Here is a 13,598-nt window from a genome sequence, read left to right on the forward strand (position 1 = left end):
AACAGGTTGTTTGCCAATGCCCCAGGGACTGGCAGCCGCCCCTCCGCACAGCCACAGCTGCCCACAGAGCCGCCACGGCCCAGCCCCCTCCTTGGCCAAGCCCCACGGCTGTGCCTGGGGCTCCCTGCGTGATCCTTGGGGGGGGGGGAGGGGTGAAGGGGGGTGACAGGCAAAGAGAGGGGCCCAGTCTTGTCTCCTCCCATGAACTCCAGAGTGGCGTCCAGAGAGTCCCTGGAGCATGGCCAGGCCCCCGGGCTGTGCCACCTTTGCCCTGAGTCTTCGCCTGCCCCGGATCTTCCGGGACGTGTGTGGGCCGAAATGGCTCTGGCAGGCCTGCAGCTGCAGGATGGAGCCATCCAAGTGTGGTGACCTTGAGCGCTTCTTTGCTCCCCACGCATGCCTTGGCGTCTTCCCACCCCACTCCCTGCCTGCACCCTTGTTCAGACTGACGGGGGGCTGCCCTGGAGCCACGGCCTCCAGCTATCCAGGGCAGGGACAGGACACCTTTTCCCAGTGCTTAATTTGTGCTAGGGCTGAGTCCCAGCACCTCTGCACCTGGCAGTTCAGAGCCCCGGCACCTCCGGGCTTGGCAGTTCAGAGCCTTGGCACCTCCGAGCCTGGCAGTTCAGAGCCCCGGCGTCCCTCGGCTTGCTGCGTCAGTTATGAATGTAAAAAAATTGCTTGAGCCCCAGTCCCTATTTCATTACAAATTAAGTTCTGCCCTTCCCCCACCACACCCCCACTGCCCAGCCACGCAGGGAACGCCTCCTTCAGTCCTGGTCCCCTCCGCTGTGGCTCCCATGTGGGGTAGGCACAGGCCTGAGTGGGATTAAAACTCTCAAACTCTGGCTCTGATCTAGGACCGGACATTGTGCCCTATGTGGGGGAGGGGGGAGACCAGACACCCCCATCTTTGGAGAAGCTGCAGATCTGGGCTTCACAGGCAGATGCCGCGTGAGCATCTTGGTGGGTTTCTGTTTCCCTTCCTCTTGGAGACATGGCTTTTCCCCAGGCTGCGGTGGAGCTCCGGGGCGCTGGCCTTCGGGGCTGTTGCTTCACAGGTTCACCCATGGGGGGTACTCGGGATTCAGCAGCTGGGTGGGAATTTGTTGAGTGGTGGGGCTGCGTGTATGGGGGTGGGAGGCTCAGGTCCACCCGGTCCAGGGGGAATATTGATCCACTGCACAGAATTAGCGCAGTCTCAGCCCAGGCCAGGCTGTGCAGACGGGGCTGTTGGCAGGACTCTGGGGCACCAGCAGAGCAGGGCAGAAGCCCAGGATGGGAATAGGCTGACGCAGTGAGGCCATTTCCCCTGGAGATCGGCTTCTCAGCTCATGGACGCTCCTTGCTGTCTGTAGGATCCCCTGCAATGCCGGTGACTGTACAGCTGTGCCCCATGCTGTGCGCCCAACACTGGCACAGCAGCTGTCCACCTCCATCCCTGAGCGTTCAGGCAAGGAGCCCACTCAGAGCTCGGCGCCTCCTGATCGCTCTTCCAGGCCAAAGGAGGAAGGCGGGAGAAGCCCTCTAGTGATACCAGAGAATAGAGAGCATCCTGCTGAGCTGGGAGGACGCTCTACGGCTCTCCACGCTCCCAGCTGGCGCAGAAACAATGGGGGGCAAATGGTCCCTGTTTGTTGGGAGACACCAGGAACTTGGTCCCACTCCCATTTCCTCTGGTTGGCTCCTGCAAGGGCTGGTTTGGAGGGTGGGGATTGAACCAGAGACGTACGTATTCAGCAGAATCAGTGTGCATGAAGGCGACATAGAATGCATGGAGGAGCCTGCTCGGGTGCAATGATTTCATGGCTGATCACAGATCCCACGGACCAAAGTATTGGCCATCGGCTTAGAGGTAGATGATGGAATCCGTCAGCCTCCTCCTTGCTCAGCTGTGGCCCAGCTGCCTGGCTTCAGCCCAGCCAAAGGAAAACAAAATTCTTTTGATGCTTCTAACTTTCCACCCAGCGCTGCCAAGAATAGCAAGTGCCGTGCAGTGGACGGTGCTGCGCGCTCCCCACCTTTCTGCATATCCCACGGCCGGCCAGCGGCTGTCGGGTCACATGGACACCTCTGTGCTCACCCCTCGGCCACTGGCATCGCCACGCTGGTGCTGCGCTCCAAGGGAAACACGGGCCTGGGGATGGGAAAGCAACGAACTGGGGGCAGGGTGGAAGTAGCTGTGTAGGCAGATCTGTCCTCTCTGGTCAGGGGCAGTTCCTTGCATGCTCAGGAAGGGGCTAGCGAAGATGGGAAGTGGGGTTCAAATCCAAGCCCCGCTCAGCAGTTGCCGTGAAGTCACTGCAACATGCCAACTTCCAGGGGCCGGGGTGACCCAAGTCGGGAGTCCTCGTCCATCCTTTACCAGGCCACTGCTCCCCTTCCACCCACGGAGGGGTCGTCCAAGGCCAGCAGGGCGGGGGAGCTCATGGGGTATGCTCGAAGGGTATGTAGCAGGCTCCGTCTCCAGGGCTGCCAGACCCGGCGCCTGCCCAGAGCTCACCAAGAACCCAGTGATGGGATGATGGCAGTGCCTATGCCCATGCTGCTCCTGGCATGGCATCTGCTTGCCCTGTTGTCACTCCCAGAATGACACCAGCCGTGGTGCTACCTGCCAGCTAGTCAGGCCATTTAGGCTTGCCCCAGAAGCCAGGAAGGCTATCTGATGCCCAGGGAATTGGGTAGTCAGGGGGAGGTGGTGTAGCTGTGTTGTAGGGGAAGGGGAGAGGGGAGCTCCTGCAGGATCGTCCTGAGGCCTGGAGCCCCATGCTCCAAGCCTGTCCTAGCAGAGGGAAGGGCGGGGCGGGAGCTGCTCCATATCTGCCTGCTGAGCGCTGGGGTCCTGTTGTACGGAGTGAGGTGTAAACACTCCCTGGCAGCGCTTTGAGCCCGGTGGGAGCAGCGAGTGTTGGCTGGGCTGTGTTTTGGCTGCTGGCTGGCATGTCCCCAGCTGAAGGTCTCAGCCCGTCGCAGAGGCTCCTCTGGGGAGAGGCCAAGGCCAGCACTGAGCAAACACATCGCTTGGATTTCTCCCTGGCACCCGCGAAGGTCCATCGGGCCCGTGCCCAGGGCAGTTCCTCACGGCACCTCCTCCACAGGCCAGCACAGTCCCCCGGGCACCCCACAGCATGACTAATCCCCTATTAGAGAGAGCTATGCATGGCACATCGTCCTACCATCCCCTTACCCCCAGTCACAACCCCATGTCTCGACAGCCCTTCTCCCACTTTCTGACACAGCCCAGGGTCTGCCTTCCTCCCTCAGCCTCCTTCTGCATAGTAAGTACCCCCCAAATAGCCCGATTGCAACTGGCGGCGCCCTGTCTGGGTTTGTACAGCTCCATGCACACTGGGATTCCAGAGCTCCTTGGTGCTACAGCAATACAAGCTAATAACTCGACCAGGCCTCATTGCGCCAAAGAGCTCTCCCGGCCCAAAGAGCTCTCCAGCTAACTAGACAAGACAAAACCAGCATGGAAGAAAGGCGGTGTCTCTTTATCTCCCACTTTCACCCCCCACATGCACGGGGCTGTCATGCACCCCACTGCCTCCAGGGGGCGAAAGACTCCGGAAAGCGTGACCAAATGCGCCACCAAAAGTCCCACCAGGCTGTGGAAATTTTGCATCTGAATTGAGAAGCTAAGTAAAGGAACAGCCTGGGCTTTGCAATTGTCCTTGCACCAAAAAAATAAAATCCCAGAGCCCAGCGTGAGCCATGTGGGAAGGAAAGAAAGAAAGAAAGAAAGAAAGAAAGAAAGAAAGAAAGAAAGAAAGAAAGAAAGAAAGAAAGAAAGAAAGAAGAGTGAGTTCATTAGATCTGGGCAAAAATTCTCCAGCCAAACTTTTAGACACAAAATTTTTTTTGCAAAGCCAGAAATTTTCACAAAAATTGTTAATTTTTGTCAAAATCTTCCACGTTGTCCCCCTCCCCCTGTAAACTGCAGCTGTTTGAGGTTGTAGCCATTGAAGCACAATTGAGGGTTCCTGGGTTTTCAACAAAAACCTGAAACATTTCTCAAACATTTTAAAAAGGAAATGATCAAAAATCCCCCCCCCCAAGTGTTTCAGATTAATTTTTTTTTTAATTTGGCAGGGAAACAATCCTCATTTCCTGACCAGTTCTGCTAGCCCTGACCTGACTCAGGAAGCTGGCGGTTTATAAGTGAGGAAGGGTGCTCTGGCATCAGGGGGCTTTAAGAGAGGGGAAGATTACAGGCCACGCCAGGGTTTTTTACAACCCGTAAGACCACAAGAAAGCCACCATGTCCCTCATTAGCTGTTGGTACCAGCTGTGCCCACTGCCCACCGGATACGTGACCGAGGTGCCCGGACACGCTCACCCTGCCCCTTTGTGATCGAGAACTGCCAGCTTTGCCCAGCAGAGAAGCTGGCCATACCTCATGAGTGAAAGTCCACAGCTGTGTCACCGTAGCATTTCCGGATGGCTGGGATGGGAGGTCCAGGAGTCGATCAGGGAGTAGGGCTGGCGTGCGTCTGCCTGGCACAGCAGCGGGCGCTAACAGGAGATATGGGGGTGTGTGCCAGCAGTGCTGCCCATGACTGGCCACATTTGCCAGGTGGCCAGGATACCCAGATGGCTCCGCAGGGGAGGGACGTTATCGCTTCTCCTCACCCACGCCCTCCCGCCCCGGCTTATTTGTTTAAACAAGGAGTTCCCAGGGTGCATGCAGACATGTAACCCTTTCACTGCTGGCCCAGTGGGGAGCATGCTGGACCCACCTGGGACCCAGGTCCAGCCCCAGCCCCATTCTGGTCGGGGACACGCCCACCGCAGGCCCTTCTGGGACTACTCAGCCTGGGCAAAGGTGTTGGGAGACCCCTGGTGGTGACAACAGGCAGCCCAGGCTGCGAGCAGGAGAGCCCAGAAGAAGCACAGCTCTTTCTGTCCAGCAGCTGCTGCGAAGAACCTGCATGATCAGTGTCTTCTCCTCGGTGCCCTGTGCTCCCTGTCCGCCTGCCCGTCTGCTCCTGCTGACTCCAGCCATAGTTGTGAGCTCTTTGTTATATGTGGTGTCCAGCGCCCGGCACCTTAGGGCCTGGTCTGGGAGGGCGTCTCGTGGGTACTCCTGCCATGCAAATAACAGCGTCCAGTCCATTTCACCCAGCGTCGGACATGCCAGGGATGCATTGGCTGGGACGTCTGCAGGGACTGGACCTGAGATCATGGGATCTCAAAGCACAAGTCTTTCCTGCTTGAGCTAAAGGGCCATGCCCATTATCTTGGGTGCAGTAGGAGACTCCCAGATTCTATAGCCACTAGAGAGGGGCAGTGACCCACATGGGTTAGTCTGGGTCCCACTGGCACAGATTATCCCCTGTAGGGGCCATGCCCTTCGCAGACTTGCTGGGCAGCGCTGGCCGGTCTCTGGGAGCACCTCTCTCAGAGAAGCTCCATGACCTGGGGCCCCTCAGCATCTCAGCTCCTGCTGCTCAGTAGCAGTGTCTAGACTCGCACTGCTCAGCAGACGGCGGTTTCTGCAGCAATCCAGCCGTGCCGGCCAAGGTAGATGTGGTAGCGAGTCCTGCCAAGGACTGGGAAGATAGGGCAGCAGCTGTCAGACAACGGCTTGGGTGGTGCAATATCTCGTGGCCTGGCATCACCCCGAGCTGAAAGCACTGACCCCAGGCCAAGAGCACAGTACCTGTGTGGCTCACAGACTGGGGTCTCTGTGGCAGCCTGTCTGTGCCCGGTCCTGAGATAGGACACCTCCGTGGAAGGTCCTGTCTTGCTCATCATTGGAGATTCCTCGCTCCAACCTCCTTGGTGCACTGGGCACCTTCTCCTGGCTTCAGCAGGCCTATCCCCCCACGTGCAGAGCCAGAGTGGCCGAAATTTACAGGATTGAGCATCTCCTCTGGGCACCATCCCAGACGCTCCCCAAGTGCCTGCCCACGTCTTGCTCCCCGCCTGCCTGCCCAGAGCCCTTCCTGAGGCCGCCCCCTGGCGGGGTGCTCCAGGCTCTGGAGCTCACAGAGGCTGTGTGGGCCACTGAAATGGCCCTGCATGCTGCCTACCGGGTTCTAAGGACATAGGATCTTCCCACAGCCCTTGGTCAGTCCCAACCAAAGGGGTTCTGCCCCCTGCAGGTATCTCCAAGGGCCACTGCTCCAGCAGCTGTTCCAGACTAATGGGCCATTTCTGCTTTGTTACCCAGGCGGGATGGAAGCGCTGATGGGACAGAACCAGACCCCCCTCCCACAGTAGCGGACGGAGTCCAGCAGCCATGATCCCCAAGACTGAGACATGACTGTAATCCAGACCCATGCGAACCCAACGTGTTCCCTCCTGCATAGTCCAGCTCAGCCCCTGGGAACGTTCAGCAATTTGCCATGGGGGGGTCCAGACACTGCGACCTTCTGAGACCCCCTCACTAGGGGCATGGAGGGGGGAATCTCTCCTACCAAGCAGGGTGCAGGTTGGAGGGCAGAGCTAAGGGCTCCACTCTGAGTCCAGCAGATGCTGCTGCTCCTCCAGAGGTACGGGGATAACATCTGCAGGCCATCCACCTGCAGTGCTGAGTCACACAATGCCTGGTGTGTCAGCACAGGGGCCTTGGCAATGCTGGAGCAAGGGATGGGTGAGTAACAATCACCACAGCACTCTGAATCCTGACTCCCGCCTTCCCGGGAGCTCCCAGAGGACGGAAAAGTATTCAGAGGGGGAAACTGAGGCACAGGGAGAGGAAGTGACTCATTCAGTGTCATAACGAGTCAGCAGTAACTATCTACACAACCCAAGAATCCTGCTGCCCAATCCTCTGCCTTGACTGTTAGATACCACTCCCCCCCGAGAGCTGCGAAAAGAACCAGGTGTCCTTTCCTGACTCCCAGTCACTCAACAGGGGGCAGCACAGGGTCCCTGGCACTGCCACCAGCCAGCAGGGGGCAGTGCGGGGTCCTGGCACTGCCACTAGCAAACAGGGGAAGTGCGGGGTCCTGGCACCCCCACCAGCAAACAGGGGGCAGCGCAGGGTCCCTGGCACTGCCGCCAGAGAACAGGGGTCAGCACGGGGTCCCTGGCACCCCCACCAGCAAACAGGGGGCAGCGCAGGGTCCCTGGCACTGCCGCCAGAGAACAGGGGTCAGCACGGGGTCCCTGGCACTGCCGCCAGAGAACAGGGGTCAGCACGGGGTCCCTGGCACTGCCGCCAGAGAACGGGGGTCAGCACGGGGTCCCTGGCACTGCCGCCAGAGAACGGGGGTCAGCACGGGGTCCCTGGCACTGCCGCCAGAGAACGGGGGTCAGCACGGGGTCCCTGGCACTGCCGCCAGAGAACGGGGGTCAGCACGGGGTCCCTGGCACTGCCGCCAGAGAACGGGGTTCAGCACGGGGTCCCTGGCACTGCCGCCAGAGAACGGGGGTCAGCACGGGGTCCCTGGCACTGCCGCCAGAGAACAGGGGTCAGCACGGGGTCCCTGGCACTGCCGCCAGAGAACGGGGGTCAGCACGGGGTCCCTGGCACGGCCGCCAGAGAACGGGGGTCAGCACGGGGTCCCTGGCACGGCCGCCAGAGAACGGGGGTCACCACGCGGCCTCCACAGGAGTTATGGCTCCTGCAATAGCTGGGCCCTGCTCCCCCCGCACATGCTCAGTGCCAGCCCAGCTCAGTTGCAATCCCCAAGCAGCGGCCCAGCCCTCTTGCAAACACCTGGCACAGCAATCGCCTGGATTCCTTCTCTGCTTAGGTCATTGGGCGGGGGGGGAGGGCACTTGCCACATCCACTCCTCCTGCGCCAGCCTTTCTTCCCGCACAGATGGGTGCAGGCCGGCGGCCGGGTGCTGGGCTGCACGGGAGAAAAACAAGCTCCAAAACTAGCCAGAGGAGGAAGGAAATTTGAGCCTGGCCACGATGTTGCAGCCTCCTGGAAGAGAGCCGCCTGCTTCCTGCCTCAGGCCCCTGCTCCTGGAAGAGGGGCTCTGGTGGTGCCCCAGCTGGGTAGCAGAAGCGGGACTGAGAACTTATCCCTGCTCCAGTGAGATGCCTGGGGGATCACTCTCCCATCTGCCCTGGGAGGAGCTCAGGGCCTGGCCCATCCTGGCAGCCTGCACGAGAGGAATGGTCACCTGCATCCTCTTACAGAGGGGGAAACAGAGGCAGGGAGCAAGGAAGCGACTTGCTCAAAGTCATCAAGTGAGTCATCGGGGGAGCTAGGGATAGAATTCATGAAATCCTGACTCCCGGTGCACTAACCACTAGACCCCGCTCTGGAGCTGGGACTAGAAGCTGGGAGTCTGGACTAGTCCTGGAGTCCCACATGCACTAACCACTAGATCCCACTCCCCGCTCTGGAGCTGGAAACAGAACTCAGGAGTCCTGACTAGTCCTGCATGTGCTAGCCATTAGGCGTCACCTCCCCCTCTGGACCTGGGACTAGAACCCCGGAGTCCTGACTCCCAGCCTCCCTAGTGTAACCACCAGCCCCCACTTCTCCCCCACCCCTGGGAACAGACGCCAGGAGTCCTGATTAACAGTCCCCCCATGCTGTAGCCATGAAACAACTCTCCCTTCCCAGAGCTGAGAACAGAACTCCAAGCCCACCGTGCTCTAACCATTATATCAGGCTCCCCTCCCTGCCCAGATCCATGAAGAGAGCCCAGGAGTCCTGACTCTCAGATCAGTGCCCTCCTCCTCCTGCCACAGAGAGCAGTATATGGGCCCTAAGTTGTTCAAACTCAGAAATGGATGGATTTCCTCTCCTCCCCCCTCCCCCCCCAAAATTAAACCCATTCCCCTAAGAGGTGAATTCGAGTTAAGAGCAACATCTGGTTTGTGCTTTTAAAAAAAAAGTTGAAAGAATACTTCAGGGAATAGGAGAAAGGAACTTTCGCTCCTCGGTCATGTGAAGATACACGGCCCAACCTTAATAAATAAATAAATAAACGAATCAGCCAGAATCTACCTGAGATCAGCACTGGAACAGGCTGACTGTAAAAGCATAAGGAGAAAAGGATCCTTGACTCCTCCAGCAAAGGTTGCTTCTTGTTCAAAAGGCTCAAATTTGATTGGCTGGCAAAGAAATGCCAAAAAACCCAGTTGTCAATGGTTTCTCCATTAGGAAACGTCATTTTCTAGGACATGAGCTGGCGAAAACAGTGAGGAGAAGGTCTTCCTGTGGTTTCGTTCATTTCATTTGAATCAATGTATTTCAGTTTCCACGAAGCAGTGTTGGGGGCTCGTGCCAGTGGATTTGGCGGGATTCGGTTTTTATTTTATTAATAAGTTGGACGGAGGAGATCAATGTGTTTTTTAAGCCTTTTTAAAAATGTTCATTGATTTAAATTTTCACAGTTGCAGGAAGTTATGGGGGGTCGGACAGTGGGTGGATCAGACAATAATGATTTAAAGACAGCAGACAGGGAGATTTGCAAAGTTAAGGCACAAATTGTTGACATGACATAACAGTAAATCTCCTTCAATTAAACCCCAATAGGTTCTTAAGCAGCGTTTTTCTTACCCTGCCTATCAATCACAGCGTTTTTCTTACCCTGCACATTTCCATCATCGATGGGAAGAATTTTTGGCCGGTTTGTGAGCATCCCGTGGCTCCCCAAGCTGGTGCCACCTGCTCAGTCTGAGCCCCAGTGCAGCCTCCCCCAGGCAGGGTCGCCCACCTGGCCCATCCAGCTCCAAAGCTCACCCAGCTCCCACTGAGCCCAGAGCCGCCTCCCCCACGTGGCTGCCGGCTCGTGGCCCATCTGCAGGCTGAGCAGGCCAGGTGCTCCCCAATTTCTTGCCCCAGACCAGAATCCTCTGCTCCTTTGGTGGCCCTGGGATCTGCACTGCGGCTCCCGGGCCTTCCCCAGCAGTGTCGGGGTAGATGGCAGAGGCTGGGCAAGGCCAGGACAACGGGGAAGCTCCCAGCCTCAGGCCAGGTGGAGTGGATGCTGAAGACAACATCTGGGGGCAAGTGGGGTTTGCCGGCCAGCAGGGGAGCTGGGAAGGGCGCAGGGCTATGCCCCAGCACTTCCCACTGGTCACAACGCTTCCCAGGCCCCATTTGGCCCTGGCATGGATCTGAGACAGTTCCCCGGTGAGGGCGACAGTGCCACATTGCACAGGCATCAGTGACAACCCTGGGCCCATGGGCGTAGAATCGGGACCCCTCTCTGGGGCTTCCCCCCTCGCTGGGCACTGGGCTGTCGCAGCCCTAGACCCACTTCCCACTTTCCTTCCACTCAGCCCCCACAGTGCGCCCTGCAGGCCCCACCCACGGGGATCTCTCCACAGGCACAACACTGCTTCAGCACGCATGAAATCCCGGCTCAAACTCCCCCTTTTCGCCCCACATGCCTCCCCACCTGCTGCCTCTCCAGGAGGAATTCCAGCCTTGTCCCAGCTCGCCCCACCCTGCTCTCCAACACGCCGCCCAGATGGCCCATTGCCTGGGTGCGCTCCGACGGCCACCACGTGGCCCTCGCAGAACCGCTCCGTTTGATGGAGGCCCTCTTCAGAGGGATGTGGTTGTATGATAACGGTACAGAGGCAGCAAACCTCACTCCAAAGGGTGGGAAGCCTGAAGTGTCCAAGCACAAGGAGCTCATCCAACCAAAACGCTCAGCAGGGACGTGGACAACAGCCATATCCCCTCGATCTCATTCTGATGCACCGAGTTGAAGGTGAGAATCTAGTCTGAGGTCCTGCAGGAAACAGACAGAGCCTCCCCCAGGGGTTGCTGCATCCCACCCACACCTACTAGCTGAGCTCATGCAAATCTCTTACTAGGACATTCAACCTTGAGGCAAAGACTTCAGTGATGGAGAATCTACCACCCACCGCCAATGGTTGATCAACCTCACAGTTAAAAGGCTGAGCTTTATTTCTAATGAGAATACGTCTAGCTTCAGCTTCCAGCGACTGACCTCCTTCTGCTTTGCTGGCTAGGTAGAAGAGAAAGCTGCTAACAGGAGAGCTATTTAGTAGACTGTGATCAAGTCATCTCCTAAGCTTCTCTCACATAAACAGTATTCTTGCCAGCAAGTTAAAGAAGTATGGGCTGGATGAATGGACTGTAAGGTGGATAGAAAGCTGGCTAGATTGTCGGGCTCAACGGGTAGTAATCAATGGCTCCATGTCTAGTTGGCAGCCAGTATCAAGTGGAGTGCCCCTAGGGTTGGTCCTGGGGCCGGTTTTATTCAATATCTTCATAAATGATCTGGAGGATGGTGTGGATTGCACCCTCAGCAAGTTTGCAGATGACACTAAACTGGGAGGAGAGGTAGATACGCTGGAGGGTAGGGATAGGATACAGAGGGACCTAGACAAATTGGAGGATTGGGCCAAAAGAAATCGGGTGAGGTTCAACAAGGACAAGTGCAGAGTCCTGCACTTAGGACGGAAGAATCCAATGCACCGCTACAGACTGGGGACCGAATGGCTTGGCAGTAGTTCTGCAGAAAAGGACCTAGGGGTTACAGTGGACGAGAAGCTGGATATAAGTCAACAGTGTGCCGTTGTTGCCAAGAAGGCCAACAGCATTTTGGGATGTATAAGTAGGGGCATTGCCAGCAGATCGAGGGACGTGATCGTTCCCCTCTATTCGACACTGGTGAGGCCTCATCTGGAGTACTGTGTCCAGTTTTGGGCCCCACACTACAAGAAGGATGTGGAAAAATTGGAAAGAGTCCAGCGGAGGGCAACAAAAATGATTAGGGAACACATGGGTTATGAGGAGAGGCTGAGGGAACTGGGATTATTAAGTCTATGGAAGAGAAGAATGAGGGGGGATTTGATAGCTGCTTTCAACTACCTGAAGGGAGGTTCCAAAGAGGATGGATCTAGACTGTTCACAGTGGTACCAGATGACAGAACAAGGAGTAATGGTCTGAAGTTGAAGTGGGGGATGTGTAGGTTGGATATTAGGAAAAACTTTTTCACTAGGAGGGTGGTGAAACACTGGAATGCGTTACCTAGGGAGGTGGTGGAATCTCCTTCCTTAGAAGTTTTTAAGGTCAGGCTTGACAAAGCCCTGACTGGGATGATTTAATTGGGGATCGGTCCTGCTTTGAGCAGGGGGTTGGACTAGATGACCTCCTGAGGTCCCTTCCAACCCTGATATTCTATGATGCTATGATTCTATGAAACTAAATCGACTGAGCTCCTTTAGGCTCTCACTATGGGGCAGGTTGGCCAGATCTGGCTCATCCTTGTGGCTCTTTTCTGAACCCTTTCCAATTTTCCAGGGTCCTGTTGCAGCGTGGACACCAAAACTGGATACAGTGTCCACTAATGGCCACACTAATGTCACGCACAGAGGTAACGGCACCTCCCTGGGTGTACTCGACATGATGTTCTTGCTCATATATCCAAGGGTCACATCAGCTTACTTAGCTACAGGATCGCACTGGACACTCTCCCTGGGCCAGTTTCCACAATGGCCTTAAAGTCCTTTTCTGAGTTGCTGCTTTCCCAACGACAGCCCCCCATCCTGGCAACAAGTCTGTTGCTCTTGGTTCCTAGATGGGTGACCTGGCATTCGGCAGTGTTAAAGGCACGTTGTTCAAGTGAGGCCACGTGACCCAGATTGATCCAGAGAACTGACCTGTCACCATTATTTACCATGCCACCAATTGTGGTGTCACCAGGATCTCCTCACTCACTGGGCCCCAGCGTAGGCTCTCCTCCCCTCACTGGGACAACCTCCACCTTCTCCAACCTGCCAGATGCCGGGCAGAGGGGGCAGAGATGATACCAAACCTCTCCCTACTCTCTAGAAAACAAGAGGGTCACGTCATAATGATCCCTTCATGGGATGCTGCACTTCCACAGACCTCCATAGACTTTGCAAAATGGGGAAACTGAGGTACAGAGCCGCGCAGTGACTTGCCCCTGAATTCATACATAAATCCGTGGCATATCTGAGAATAGAAGCCAGGATTCCTGAGTCACAGTCTTCTGCTCCAATCCTCATATGACACTGCCCTCTCAGAGCTGGGAACAGAACTCAGGGGGTGGACTCCCAGCCGCTTGCTCTAATCACTCGATCACACTGCCCTCCCGGAGCCAGGAAGAGAACCCAGGAGTCCTGGCTCCCTCTCCCCAGTTCTAACCACAGGACCCTGAATTTCCAGCCAGAGATTCCCAGCGTCAGGACAGCTGTATGGAAACCCCCTCTGAGACAGAGATGCTCATAGAGATTTCCCCGCTACCTTAAAGACTGAGCGGTGCTTTTCAGCTCCACCATGCATTGTTTGCTGTCCTGAGGCACAGGGTAGCAAAGAGACTCACCCAAGGGCTCACAAATCAGTGGCAGATCCAGGAACATAACTCAGGAGTCCTTACCAGGAGCTACCCTCCAGCTCTGACCACCAGGGAAAACATTCCCACCCCCAGCAGCCATGCTCTAACCCCAAGACACTCTTCTCCAGAGCCAGGAAAAGAACCCAGGAGTCCTGACGTCCAGTCCTTTGCTCCCACCAGGAGGACACAATCCCCTTCTGAGCTGGGAATAGCCAGCCTGACCCCTCCCCCAATACATATGCACAGGGCCCTATGTCCCTGCTGCTTCTTCTCCAGAGCTTCATATCCCAGAGGCCAGTGGGGTTCCCACCAGATCAGCTGGGCATCCTGATCTGGATCC

This window comes from Caretta caretta, chromosome 7 (assembly GCF_965140235.1).
Source record: "Caretta caretta isolate rCarCar2 chromosome 7, rCarCar1.hap1, whole genome shotgun sequence".
NCBI classification, from domain to species: Eukaryota; Metazoa; Chordata; order Testudines; family Cheloniidae; genus Caretta; species Caretta caretta.